This window comes from Equus asinus, chromosome 27, assembly GCF_041296235.1.
Source record: "Equus asinus isolate D_3611 breed Donkey chromosome 27, EquAss-T2T_v2, whole genome shotgun sequence".
Lineage (NCBI taxonomy): Eukaryota > Metazoa > Chordata > Mammalia > Perissodactyla > Equidae > Equus > Equus asinus.
The window spans coordinates 17084987-17098932 of NC_091816.1; positions in this window are offsets into that span (position 1 = coordinate 17084987).

Genomic DNA, 13946 nt, shown 5'->3' on the forward strand with positions numbered 1-13946 from the left:
TATCAAGAATAGACTGAATTTATGAAACATTAAGAGGACATTTTCAGGCAATGTGTCTTCTTCTTCTTCTTCTTCTTCTTTTTTTTTTTTTTTTTCTGTAAGGAAGATCAGCTCTGAGCTAACACCTATTGCAAATCTTCCTCTTTTTGGTTGAGGAAGAGTGACCCAGAGCTAACATCTGTGCCCATCTTCTATTTTATATGTGGGTTGCCACCACAACGTGGCTTGCTGAGGGGTGTAAGTCCCTGGCTGGGATCCAAATCTGTGAACACAGGCTGCAAAAGTGGAGTGCGCCAAAGTTAACCACTAAGCCACAGGACTGGACTCTAGGCAGTGTTTTTGGCTTTTTTTTTTCTATTTTATTTTTCATTGAGGTCATGATAGTTTACAACCTTGTGAAATTTCAGTTGTACATTATTGTTTGTCAGTCATGTTGTAGGTGCATCACTTCACCCTTTGTGCCCATCCACCCCCGCCCCCCATTCCCCTGGTAGCCACTAATCTGTTCACTTTGTCCACATGTTTAACTTCCTCATATGAGTGGAGTCATACAGAGATTGTCCTTCTCTAGCTGGCTTATTTCACTTAACCCTCAAGGTCCATCCATTTTGTTGTGAATGGGACAATTTTATCCTTCTTTATGGCTGGGTAGTATTCCATTATATATATATATATATATATATATATATATATATATATATATGTACCATATCTTCTTTATCCAGTCATCAGTCAATGGCACTTAGGTTGCTTCCACATCTTGGCTATTGTGAATAATGCTGCAATGAACATAGGGGTGCATGGGTCTCTTTGAGTTGTTGATTCCAAGTTCTTTGGATAGATACCCAGTAGTGGGAAGGTTGGGTCATATGGGATTTTTATTTTTAATTTTTTGAGAAATCTCCATGCTGTTTTTCATAGTGGCTGCACCAGTTTGCATTCTGACCAGCAGTGTATGAGGGTTCCTTTTTCTCCACAACCTCTGCAACATTTGTTATTTTTTGTTTTGGTTATTTTAGCCATTCTAATAGGTGTAAGGTGATATCTTAGTGTAGTTTTGATTTGCATTTCCCTGATGATCCGTGATCGTGATCATCAGCATCTTTTCATGCGGTAGGCAGTGTTTTTAACATGTTAATTCCTTCTTATTTGGAGGCATTTTCAAATCTTATTTTATTATTGGTGATGTAGGAACTTAATATGAGCACCTCCTAATGATAGCAGATTAAAGGAAATTTTAACTCATGCTGCTCTTAAAATATTTTCTGAGCAATACTTCCCAATCAACAAAGAGGCCTTTTGAGCCTTGATGAGTTGCTTTATCCTCCCTCTTTTTTTTCTCTTTGTTTTTGCTACAGACACCTACACGTATCCAGAATGTAGCTCATCATAAATAAACACAATTATGAAGCCATATATAGACAATTTTTATGTACAGAATTTATATTCACTTTCTTCCTGAATGATTATTCTTCTCTTCTTGAACCCTAAAATTAAGTGAATGTTTCTGGCCTCTCATTTTAGCCATCCTTGCTCTAGAATATTAAAGATTGCATTTCTACTATATATTTGATGCCCATTTTTCTACCCTGTAACAGATGCCCACTCAGTGTTCCTCAAACATCTTTGAATATTTATCTGAAGTAGATTTTCAGAAAATTGAGTCAGTATATTGTTCTAGAAAAAAAAACCCCACCCTTTCTTAAACGTGGAAAGCCTCTATACAAGCCCTTCCTCACCAGCTGCCTCCACTAACCGTGGGGAAGTCACTGAAATTTTCTGTGACTCAGTTTCCCCATCTCTATAATGAAAACAGGGTAAGAAAGATGCACTGATGATCTCACAGATGAGAGAGATAAACGAGCTAATGTATGGTGAGTTACAGTGGCGAGCAAAAGACGAGTTAAAGCATAAGAAAACACTTCGAAATAATGCACGTAAATACATAATAATATTTTTAAACAATACACATGAAGACAATGATGCTCTTTCAAGCTATTAGGTATCCCCTATTCATTATTTTTTTTCTAATAACTAGAACAGTGGGAGGAATGAGGAAAGTATATGTATGTAGAGCCCCAACTTGCGCGATGAATTCTGAAGGAAGAATTTACTCCCATACACATATGAAGACTCTGCTAAAAATACATTTACTACGTAGAAAACAACCCCTCTGTCCTAGTGAAAGTCCAAAATTTGGTGCCATTTTCTGTTTGTCACAAGTTAATTAAGTGTAATAATAGTTAATGCTAAAGTTTAATGGGGAGATCATATAATTTGTTGAGATTTTATGGTATATTTATTATCTCAAAAAAAGTCAACACATTCACAGTCACTAAATGGATAGAGATTTCCTGTTTAGTCTATAGAGGAGATATCTGGGATACAAGCAGACAGATCTGAATTGTTTGTACATCCATTGTATAGCATAATCAATCCTTTATTAAGCTGTGCCTTAATTCCCTCAATAGTCAACCGGAAAATATCTTCATTATCCAACAAAGAAGAAATTTTTTGAATATGGATCATCAACATGAAGACACTTTTACATGACTTCAAATACAATTGTTAATTAGTATTACAAATTACAAAAGAATAATAGTTTACTGACAGCAAAAAGAGAATTAGAAAACATAAAGCTATCTCTTTAATCTTGATCTCTGCTACTTTTTTCAGCCTTCTTTGCAGCTAGTTTGGGATCACGCAATTAGTTCTGGCCAAAGAAAAATGAATGGAAGTGGCACGTGTCAGTTCTGGTTTGAGGCGGTTAAGAGCCAGTCTGTCTCATCACCAATCTGTGTTCCCTCCAGTGACAAACATGGAGGCCATGTGTTCTAGATGGTATAGTTACAACATGAATGAAACAGCCAAGCTGCGTAGACTTTTTATGAGTATAAATTGAAGTTTTATTGCGTTTAGGCGTGATATTTTTGAGTTTCTCTGTTACTGCAACATTGCCTAGCCTATCTTTACAGATACACAAGTTCTTGAAATTATTTGATGGCGCTCTGTAACTACTATTTTTGAAAAAAACAAACCTCATAATCTCTGAGTATCAAACATTCTAACCAATATCTACCTTTCTCTGGCATTATTCTCCCATATAAACTTCCTGAGATTCTTGTGTTTCCATGTACATACACTCTGTCTAGGCTCTGAGCAGCATCACTTGTCTTTTCCTCCCTGGAGTGACAGTTCCCCCATCCCCAGGGACCCAAAGCAAAGCAGCTTTTAAATACAATGCCATTTGCAATGCATGCTGAACATTTCCATTCAAAGTTAACAAAATAAAAATCTCAGTTTATCTGAAAAACCTCTGCTATCTCAAAAAAATGTTATTTTTGTAGAACTTCATTCTTTTTTTTTTTTTTTTTTTGCTGTGGAAGATTCATCCTGAGCTAACATCTGTTGCCAGTTTTCCTCTATTTCGTATGTGGGTCACTGTCACAGCATGGCCATCGATAAGTGGTGTAGGTCCCTGCCTGGGAAATGAACCCGGGCCACAGAATCAGAGCACACCAAACTCAACCATTAGGCCATGGTGCCAGTCCCCCTCATATTATTGTTAAAATTCTATTATCTGTGAAAAGTGAACTAGTATTTCACTCATTCAAGGCTAGATTTTTGTTTTACACAGTACGTATGACCACAGGCATCCATTTCTATGCAAAATTGAATTTTGACAGTGTGGCCTTTTAAGCTAGTGCACAATAAAGCATATTATATTTGCAAAATTTCCAATAACATGAAAGTCATTTGCATTTAATCTTAATAATTTTTGCATATATACAAAATAGCAGGATAAAAATCTACTAAAATCCAAGTAGACTATTTATTCTAAAGTAAATAAATCAACAAACAGTGCTTACTGGGCACCTTGTACTGAATTATATGGAAAAGTAGAAAATGTGTATCCACTCATGGAATGTTCAGGAGTTAGACTACGTGGGTAAGAACCCTGGTTCTACCACTTATTATTGATGTTACCTTGGGCAACCTCATCCAGGCTGCTCTCTGTGCCTCGTTTTACCTATCTATAAAGTGGGGAAGATAATAATGATGATGATAATAATAACAATAATAACATCTATTTATAGAGTTTGCTGTGAGAATTCAGTATGTTAAAATGTTCAAATCTCTTTGAAAAGTGCCAATAAGGGGACTGGCCCCATGGCCTAGTGGTTGAGTTTGGCGTGCTCTGCTTCAGTGACCTGGGTTCAGTTCCCAGGCACGGACCTACACCACTCATCAGTGACCATGCTGTGGCGGTGACCCACATGCAAAACAGAGGAAGATTGGGACAGATGTTGGCTCAGGGTGAATCTTCCTCAAGTAAAAAGAGGAAGATTGGCAACAGAGGTTAGCTCAGCATGAATCTTCCTCAGCAAAAAAAAAAAAAAAAAGTGCCAGTCTGTAGTAAGCATTCAATAAATATTAGTTGTTTCTACTCCTGCTACCACTACTTCTGCTACCCTCACTACTATTACTGTTAAAATCATATTACACATTAGGTTTATATTCCAGGAAATCTCATATAATGCCTACCTTTTTTTCCCCAGACCAACTCTGGGTTCTATCAAAATTTTGGAAATATTATAAAGTATGAGTTAAGAATCTGAGCTAATTTTATAAGCAAATTAATAGTTACTATAGATTACAGAGAATAAAAATGACTTAATGTATATGAAATGTGAATTGTTATTCTTACTGCTTGCCAGTAATTTCTGAGCTTCCTCATTGTCATCCTCACTAATTTTGAGTGATAATCTGTTCGAAGGATTTAACTACATAACCACAAGTAGAAGCTGGCCACATGTCCAATGTAAAATATCCAAATGTTTCATTAAACAGAAAATATAGCTATGGATTTCTGTTCATACAATTACTTCATTGACTCAAAATTCTTGGACTTTCCTGCATAAGCTGAGGAAGAAATAACTGATTGTATTTGTGAGAGTGTCATTTCCAATACAGTTTATTTTCAAAAGGTGTTAGGGTAAATTGGACGTTAGTTAGAAAGTAAATTTTAACTGTGCATACAACGGTTTTGTTCTTTTAATTAAACTTTTATTTTGAGATAATTGGAGATTCTTCTGCAGTCGTAAGAAATAACACAGAGAGAAACTTTTTACCTTTTCCCCAGCATCCCTCTCCAGGAGCATCTTGCAAAACTATAATGCAATATCACAACCAGGATATTGATATTAATGCAGTTATCATAAAGGACATTTCCAACGTAAGAATCTCTCATGTTGCCCTTTTAAACCCACTTTAATTCCCTTCCCACCTTCATCTTAACCCTAGGCAACCAGGAATTTATCTTTTGTTTCATAATTGTGTCATCTCAAGAATGTTGTATAGTTTGAATCATAGAGTATGTAACATTTTGTGATTGTCTTTTTTTGTTACTCAGCATAATTTCATGGTAATTCATCCAAAGAGTTTCATGTAGCAATAGTTTATTCCTTTCTGTTGTTTAGTAGTGTTCTAGGGTATCAATGTAGCACAAGTTTTTCAACCATTCACCTCTTCACAAACAAATGAGTTGTATCCAATTTGGGCTATTACAAATAAAGCTGCTATTAACACATGTGTACAGGTTTTGTGTGAACATCAATTTTCATTTTTCTGGGAAAATGACCAGAGTGCAATTGGTGTGTTATATAGCATTTACATCTTTATTTTTTTGAGAAAATACCAAACCATTTTACAGAGCGGCTGGGCCATTATACACCCTCACAAGCAAAGTATGAGTAATGCAGGGTCCCCAGATGCTCACTAGCATTACAGGTGGCATTTATTTTAGCCATTCTGATAGATGTGTGGTAAGATTTCACTGTGCTTTCAATTTGCATTTCCCTGATGGCTAATCATGTTGAACATCTCTTCATATCTTTATTTTTCAGTTGGATATCCTTTTTGGTGAAATGTCCCCTTGAGTCATTTATCCATTTTTTAATTGAATTGTTTGATTTTTTTATTGTAGAGTTTGAAATTCTTTAACCTCCAAAACATTCTGGATACTCTTCCTTTGTCAGATATGCAGTTTGCAAATATTTTCATTCAGTCTGTAAGTTGTCTTTTTACCCAATTAATAGAGTGTTTCACAGAACAAAAGTTTCTGGTATTGATGAAGCCTAATTTATCAATATTTCCTTTTATGGATAATGCTTTGATGCTGAGTCTCTCAATGCTGCCTATTAATCCATCCCAAAGATTTTTTCACTTTTTACAAAAAAGTTGTATAATTTGTTATATTTCAGCTCATAATACAGTTTGAATTAATTTTTGTGTAAGATGTGGGACTTAAGTTTGAATTTTATATATTTGCCTATGGAGTAATTTCTCCAGCACTATTTGTTGAAGAGGTGTTTCTCCTTTATTGAATTGCTTCTGCAGTTTTGTCAAATATCACTTGTGCATATTTTTGTGAGTCTGTTTCTGGACTCGTTTCTCTATTCTGTTCCACTAATCTGTATGTCTATGCCTCTGCCAATACCTCACAGTCTTGATTACTGTAGCTGTACAATAAGTTTTAAAATTGGATAGATCCTTTTTACATTACATTTCTTTGTTAAAAATTTTTTAAGTATTCTAGTATTTTGCATTTTCCCATACATTTTATGGTAATCTTGCCTATATCTACAAAACATTATTTTTCAAATTTTGATAAGAATTATGTTAAACCTGTCCATAAATTTGAAAAAAACTGTTATCTTTACTGTATGGAGGTTTCCAACCCCTGAACATGGCACATCTCTTCATTTATTTAGATTTCCTTTGATTCTTTCATCAACATTTTGTAGTTTCCATCATAAAATCCCTGTATATATATTGTTAGATTTATACTTAAATATTTATTTTAAGTGATAGTAAATAGGATTGCATTTTTAATTTTTCTCTCTGCATGAGCATTGCTAGTCTATAGAAGTACAACTGATTTTTAAATGTTTATCTTATATCCTGAAACAACGCTGAACTCCCTTGTTAGTTCTAGGAGTGCTTTGTTTTTGTTTTTTAGAATCTTACGATTTTCTACATAGACAATCGTGCCATCTGCCAACAGGGAGAGGTTTATTTTTTGCTTTCCAATCTTCATGGCTGTTATTTCCTTCGCTTCTTTTTTCACTGACTGGAATGTGCACTACTAGCCAGGATGGTGAGAGTGGATATCTTTGTAGTGTTCACAGTCTTAGGAGAAAAATATCATCTTTCATTACTGACTGTAAGATTAACTGTACATTTCTTTGTAGATGCTTTTTATCAAGTTGAGGAAGTTCCCCTCTATTCCTATTTCCTGAGAGTTTTTATGATGAATGTGTGTTGAATAAAGTTTTTCTACACTGATTGACATCATGCACTTTTTCTTGATTAGTTTGTTATACCGGTTGATTTGTGTGTGTGTGTGAGGAAGATTGGCCCTGGGCTAACATCTGTGCCAATCTTCCTCTATTTTCTATGTGGGATGGCGTCACAGCCTGGCTTGACAAGCAGTGTGCAGGTCAGCACAAGGGATCTGAACCCACGAACCTGGGCTGCTGAAGTGGAACACCAGAACTTAACCACTATGCCACCAGGCCAGCCTCTGATTGATTTTAATACAGAACCAGCCTTGCATCTCTTGGATAAACCCCACTTGGTCATGGTATATAATTCTTTCCATATATTGCTGAATTCTGATATTTTGTTAAGGATTCGTGTTCTGGACACATGAGGGGTATCTGTAATTTTCTCTTTTTTTCTACTGACTTGGACTGGCTTTGGTATCACAGTCATACCAGCTTCATAAAATGAATTGGGAAGTGTTACCGCTTCCATTTTCTGTAAGAGATCATGCAGAATTGATATTAATTCTTTAAACATTTGTTAGAATGCTACAGTGAAATAATTTGGGTCTTGAAATTTTTTTCAAAGGTGGAGATTTAATTACACATTTACAGTTCTTAATACTTACAGGACTATTATCGATTTCATATTTGGTGAATTGTGACAGGTTTTTTTCCTGATATTTTTGTACATTTCGAGCGTGTTCATAGATGTTCACTTAAACATTTTTTGATTAATGTTTTAACATTTTTGTCAGATCATTTGAATATGTTTCTTTGTCATCTTAGCAGTGGCATCTATTGATTGTCTTCTTTACCATCCACTTCGAAATCTTTCTTACTCTTGGTATGCTGATTTTTTAATAGAAACTTGTACATTCTGCATATTGTGCTATGAGACTCTGGATCTTTTTAAAGCCTTCTGTTTTATTTGGCTTCCTCTGAAACGAGTCTGACAAGGGAAGAGGAGTACTGCATTGCTACCCCCAGGCCAGGGTTAAATTCCAGCTTCTAAGGTTAAATTCTGCCTCTGGATTTCAACCAAAGGGAGGAGGCTCCTTGTTACCGCCGAGGGGGAGTGAAAGTTTGGGCTCCCCCCAGGCCTCCACAGATAACTCCACAGCTGTGCAGAGTAGGAGTGTCTTCTCATTTCTAAGCATGTGCCCTTCACTGACATCCCAGGGTGGGGAGGTGGCCTCATTGTCACATAGAGCTGCATACATGGCTCTCTACCGACACCATGGTGAGAGTGAGATTCATGGCCACCTGTTGGAGATGAAAGTCTCAGCTCCCTATTCAGCCTTCCGTGAAGCCATTCCAGCTCCAGGGTTGGGTTACCTCATACAGCCTGGCAAGTATGGAAGTCTAGGCTCCCCAGTCAACATTTGCTGGCATGAGTAGAGACAACGTCAATTTTTTTTTTTCCTATAGTACTCATCTAGTACACTGGTATTGTCTAAACACCAATGTTTTCTGTCTTTCTGGGTTGTCCTTTTTGGGGGTCATTTGACTAGACAGATCAGATTTTGTTGGGGCCTTTTTTTTGGTCCGTTGGCATTTCTACATTGCTGGCATTTTCAATTCCAAATCTAGGATATATGAGGAATAGGAAAAACTACATCGACCCCATCTTCCCTGAATGGAAATTCTGCACACTAAACTTAAATTATGCTGAGACCAACCGAGAAAATATGATCCATATGTAAGTAGTGATGAAGTGGCCCTCCGATTAAGTATTAACTATTATGTAAAGAAAAACTTTAAGAAAAATAAAATCCTAGAAAACATGGCAAAAAAAAAAAGCCAATTGAAGAACACACGTGATTTCTAACATATACATGTTACTGATTTCAGATGTTCTGAAATATACACTGTCAAAATATATGGGGCACACTCTTGCTTAGGAGCAACATGTGTCACTCATTTATTTTCAATAATAGTTAAACTAATGAAGTTTGCAAGTGTTTATATATCTCTAAAAATGAGAGGGATTTTGAGACCTTTTTCCTTTGTGCTCACTCTCATTCCTCCACAGTCTAACATTCCTACTTGAGTGAAAAAGAATGGATGGATTTGTCCCCCTATTATTAACGCCATCAAGTAAGATCTCCAGAAGCTAAGGAAAATTGTCAGTCAGATAATGTGTCTTTGCCTGTGTCCCAAAAGACCATTGAATATCTTGATAATTGATAAAAATTTTAAATTTTTACTTATATGAACATTTTGAAGTGATTGACAACTTATTCAGTATTTGTTTTGTTAGTGGAAAGCACTGGATTCATTTCATTACACCAAAATATTTGCTGAAAAACTACTTAAGTAATTACAGGGAAAAAAAACCCATTATAGTAACAAGGTTAACCAGACTCAAAATTGTACTCAGGAAATTCGGAAACCCCTTGAACACTACTTTCTCTCCTTCCCAGTTTTGCTTGTCCTGTTTTCTCCATGTGTTACTGATCATTCCAGTCCCTTGGCTTATCTGAAGCCTTCCTATGCTTCAAGACAATTTAAATCTTGAAGTGACAGACTTTGGATTCAGACAAATCTTAGTTCAAATTTTTGCTCTGCATCTTTGTCTGTGAGTGATTTCCAGAAAGTTAAATTACCTGACTTTGTTTTCTTCTGCGATGTGGCTATTGATACGTTTCTTCTATAGAAGCTAACAGGAAAAAAGGAAATAAAGGGCTGGGCATAATTCTCTGCACTTAGGAGGCACCCCACATATGTTAATCCCTTTCCCACTTTTGTTACTCAGTGAAATCTAACCTATCAAGTTAGAAATAATGTACTGGAAAGAATATGGGCCCCGGAATAAATTAGGGTTTCCACAGAGCTTTCCCACTTATCACATGTTTCCTTCACTAAGTTGCTCAATCTGACTGAATCCCTGTGGCAGGCACAATAATGCCCCCTCTTCCCCAAGAGGTCCATGTACTAACTCCTGGAGCCCGTGAATATGTTACATTACAAGGCAAAAGGAAATTAAGGGTGTTGATGGTTGATACCTTCCTCGCAGTACCATTTTGAGAATTACATTGAATTAGCATCACAAAGAACCTGGTGCATATTCAAAGCCCAATAATAAATGCTCTTTTTCTTTTCATATTTTCTTATTTTTTTTCATTCCACTCTGCATTCCTATAACTGTATAGCACTTGTAGAGATTATATACAACTAATTATGTACAGGCATATATTGTCTGTGGATATTATATGCAATGAGTTATGTACAGGTGACATCTTTTTCCAGTGGTAATTTGTATTATAATTTAAGCTTCACAAGTTATTGGCTATGATTCTTAGGCAAGTTGTCTGGCCTCCCTGTGCATATCTCCTATCTGTAAATGGGGAAGATAACAGTAATAACCTTATCTAGCTATGATGATGATTCAATGGAATGTTGCCTACGTAGCACTTATAACAACACCTGGCACGTTGTATGTGCCCATTAACATGAGCTACTTCTATTTTTTCATAGGCTTATATTCTATTTCACTGACTAGTCAAGTTTCTTGATGTTCTAATATTATCTCACAATGGTTCTTATCCCACTTAAAACCTGGAAAAGTGTTCTGATTAAAGTGTATACCCAAGAACTATTTGACTTAATTTTATTTCCCCCTTTGATCTGGTGATATGCCGTCAGCATCTGGGCCCTTCTGTCCCCATCCCCAGACCTAAAAAAAGTGTAATCAAAGTCCAGTCTCAGTATGTTGGGGTTATCCCAAAAGCTGAATCCTATATTTTCATAATTAAATATAAAGCGGAGAATGAGGACAAAATGGTTTCAACTTATTGCCACAAATTCTGCAAATCTAAATTCATTACTCTTTTTATGCTATAAAAGACAATCTATTATACACTATTTGAACTCGGAATTAGGTATTTCGCCATTTCCTGGAACACACAAAGGCTGCCTCCATGAATGAAGATGGGAGGGCAGAATGGATGCCTGTCTCAGTAAGTCACTTACATGCACTCTGCTAATGCAGGCGGGGTGAGAATCTCTACAATTATGTTAGATTGCTTGAAGATAAAGGATACATTTTACTCATCAATTTTCCTTGTGCTTAGAAGAGTGTCTTAAAAGGAAAGAAATTCCAATATTTGTTTAATTAAATTCCATGGATCTAACCATTGTTTAGCAGAGCAAGTAGGGGTAGAAATAAAAATATGAGGATTCCTCTAGAAAATCAGGATCTAAACAGAGAAACAAATATAGCATTCATATTATCAACATCATTTTAAAAAGGATATTAACTCAATGCTTCTCATTAAAACCAGAGTGAGACCAGGCAGCGGCATTAAATTTTTTAAGTGACTTATCTTGGCACATCCCATTCTTTCATGTATCCCACTTAGCATATAGTTTATCTTTAGTCTCATTCAATTGCTGGTTTTAAAAATCTTATATTGTCTCTTGATATCACTTGCATTAATAATTTGGATTCCACGAACATAAAATACCATGAATGATATGCTCTGTGAAACATGTTCTACGAATAGTAAACAGTATCTGCTGATAAATAGCTTGTGTTGTTCAAAGCTCTACAACATGGATTGTGGTTAAGGGAGTTGACTCTGCAACCAGGTCACCTAGTTTTGGACCCCCACTCTGTCACTATGTGATCTCGGTCAAGTTATATGTAAAACACCATTTACATTTTTAGGAGGGAAATAACAAAAATGTGGCACATAAAGCTCTTAGCACTTTATCTGCCATGCTATAAGTGTTCCATAAACATTAAAGCTATTTGCTTTACTGTTTTTGAAAAAGCAATGTTTTCTTGTAGATTTACTCAAACTACCTTTACTTGGAAATTTCCGTAACCCCTTATCATCTTCATGGTATTTAATATAACCGACCAACGAAAAGAAAAGGTATATGTATATTTCCTTCTTCTGTTGTTTTCAAGTCTATGTACAAATCTTTACCAGCTGCCACTAAAGGATGACAAAAATTCTATGTTAATTCTGTAATTAAATAAAAGGAATTCAAGAATTAATATTGTGTGTAGATTATTTGAATTGAAAAAGTTGTTTTCCACTTTCTTTTCTAGTGAATTTAAGTTCCACAAATGGAAATAATCTTAAAGAAAAGGCTGTGAGAGAAAGACATGGACAGCAGCCCCACCGCCTGGGCAGCATGTGACACTTGCAACATGACTCCTTGGAACATAAGAATGAACAAGAAACTGATCCTGGCAAATGAGCGAACACTTGTTCCCTCTCAGCTTTTAAAAACATTATCCCTGCATGTCTATCATGACCACGTGGCTTCTGCTATTCCTGCCAAGTATTCACCTGCCTTTCAAATGTCCTAACAAATACTTCCATTGCATCCAAACCCCACGAAGCATCCCATTACTAAAATGTTTGTAGGGCATAAAAGAAATACTGGCAGCATGGGAAGTAATAAATGTCCTCTCTGTTGTTGGTAATTTCCACATTGCTATTTTCATCAGTTACTCACGATCAGAGGCTTATGGGATGGCAGAACTCACATGCAAGGTCTTTAAAAAGCTGTCTGGCAAATGAATTAATATCTTTCCTTTTATGAAGGTAATTGGTGACCAGCTGCAGTGAATCAGAAAAATTTCAGTGTCCTTTCAACCTAATAATCTTTTGTCTGCTTAACAAACAGCAGGTTGAAGCCTGTAAAAGCAAATCAGGAATAGTATGTCAATTGTATCCTATCCCCACACAGATAAATGCACAACCATTTTGCTTGGTTTATTTGTAGATACGCCAAAATGTATTTATCAGAGTTTGAAACTGAGGAGAGCAGAAGTTATTTTCTCAATACTGTAATAGAGAGACAAGGACTTATCTTTTGCTTCTAAGATGTGAAAAAACAGAAATGAAGTATAAGTTTCTACGAAAAAAACATAACAACACTAGGGTACATTTAATCATTCTTTCATCTTGTTAAGAGAAATAACACCTGGCATCACTTTGCTTGTATGGTTTTGGGGTTTGGGGTAGTAAGTCTTCAGTCTTATCAAAAACAAAGCTATTTTAATTTCTATCTAAGTAAATACTAAGGTATTCTATAAGAACAAACTCTAAAAAAGATAGATAGATAGATAGATAGATAGATCAATGTTACAGTATTAGCTTTAATACTCAATTTGCCTGAAAGCAGGTATGATATAAATGAAAATTTCACAGGTTTCAAAAATTATTTTGAAACCATTTTTCTGAATGGAAGAAGAGCTGAGAGTAATCCAAAATGTTTGGAGGGTGCACCAGTTCTTAAGCTAACCTGATACGATGCCTCTGGCACATATAATTCATGAATAATCCTATTATAGGAAATTAGAAAAATCATTCTGACACTAAAGATATAGATTGAAAAATTGCATTCATAAGATGTTTTCATAACACACTTTTCAAAACATCATCTCATGACGCACCATGTGGCATGTTAGGAACCGAGTATAAACGATTCGGAGGATCACAGCCATAACAGTACGTCGTCGTATGTTGTCATAAAAGCTCTTTTCACCAAACCACATAAACTTCTGGAGAAATATATTTGAACTGTTATTTTTAAAAAGAGATATTAATAAAAGTCTTATTCTATTTTTTGAAATACCGAACACTAGCAAATTTTTTT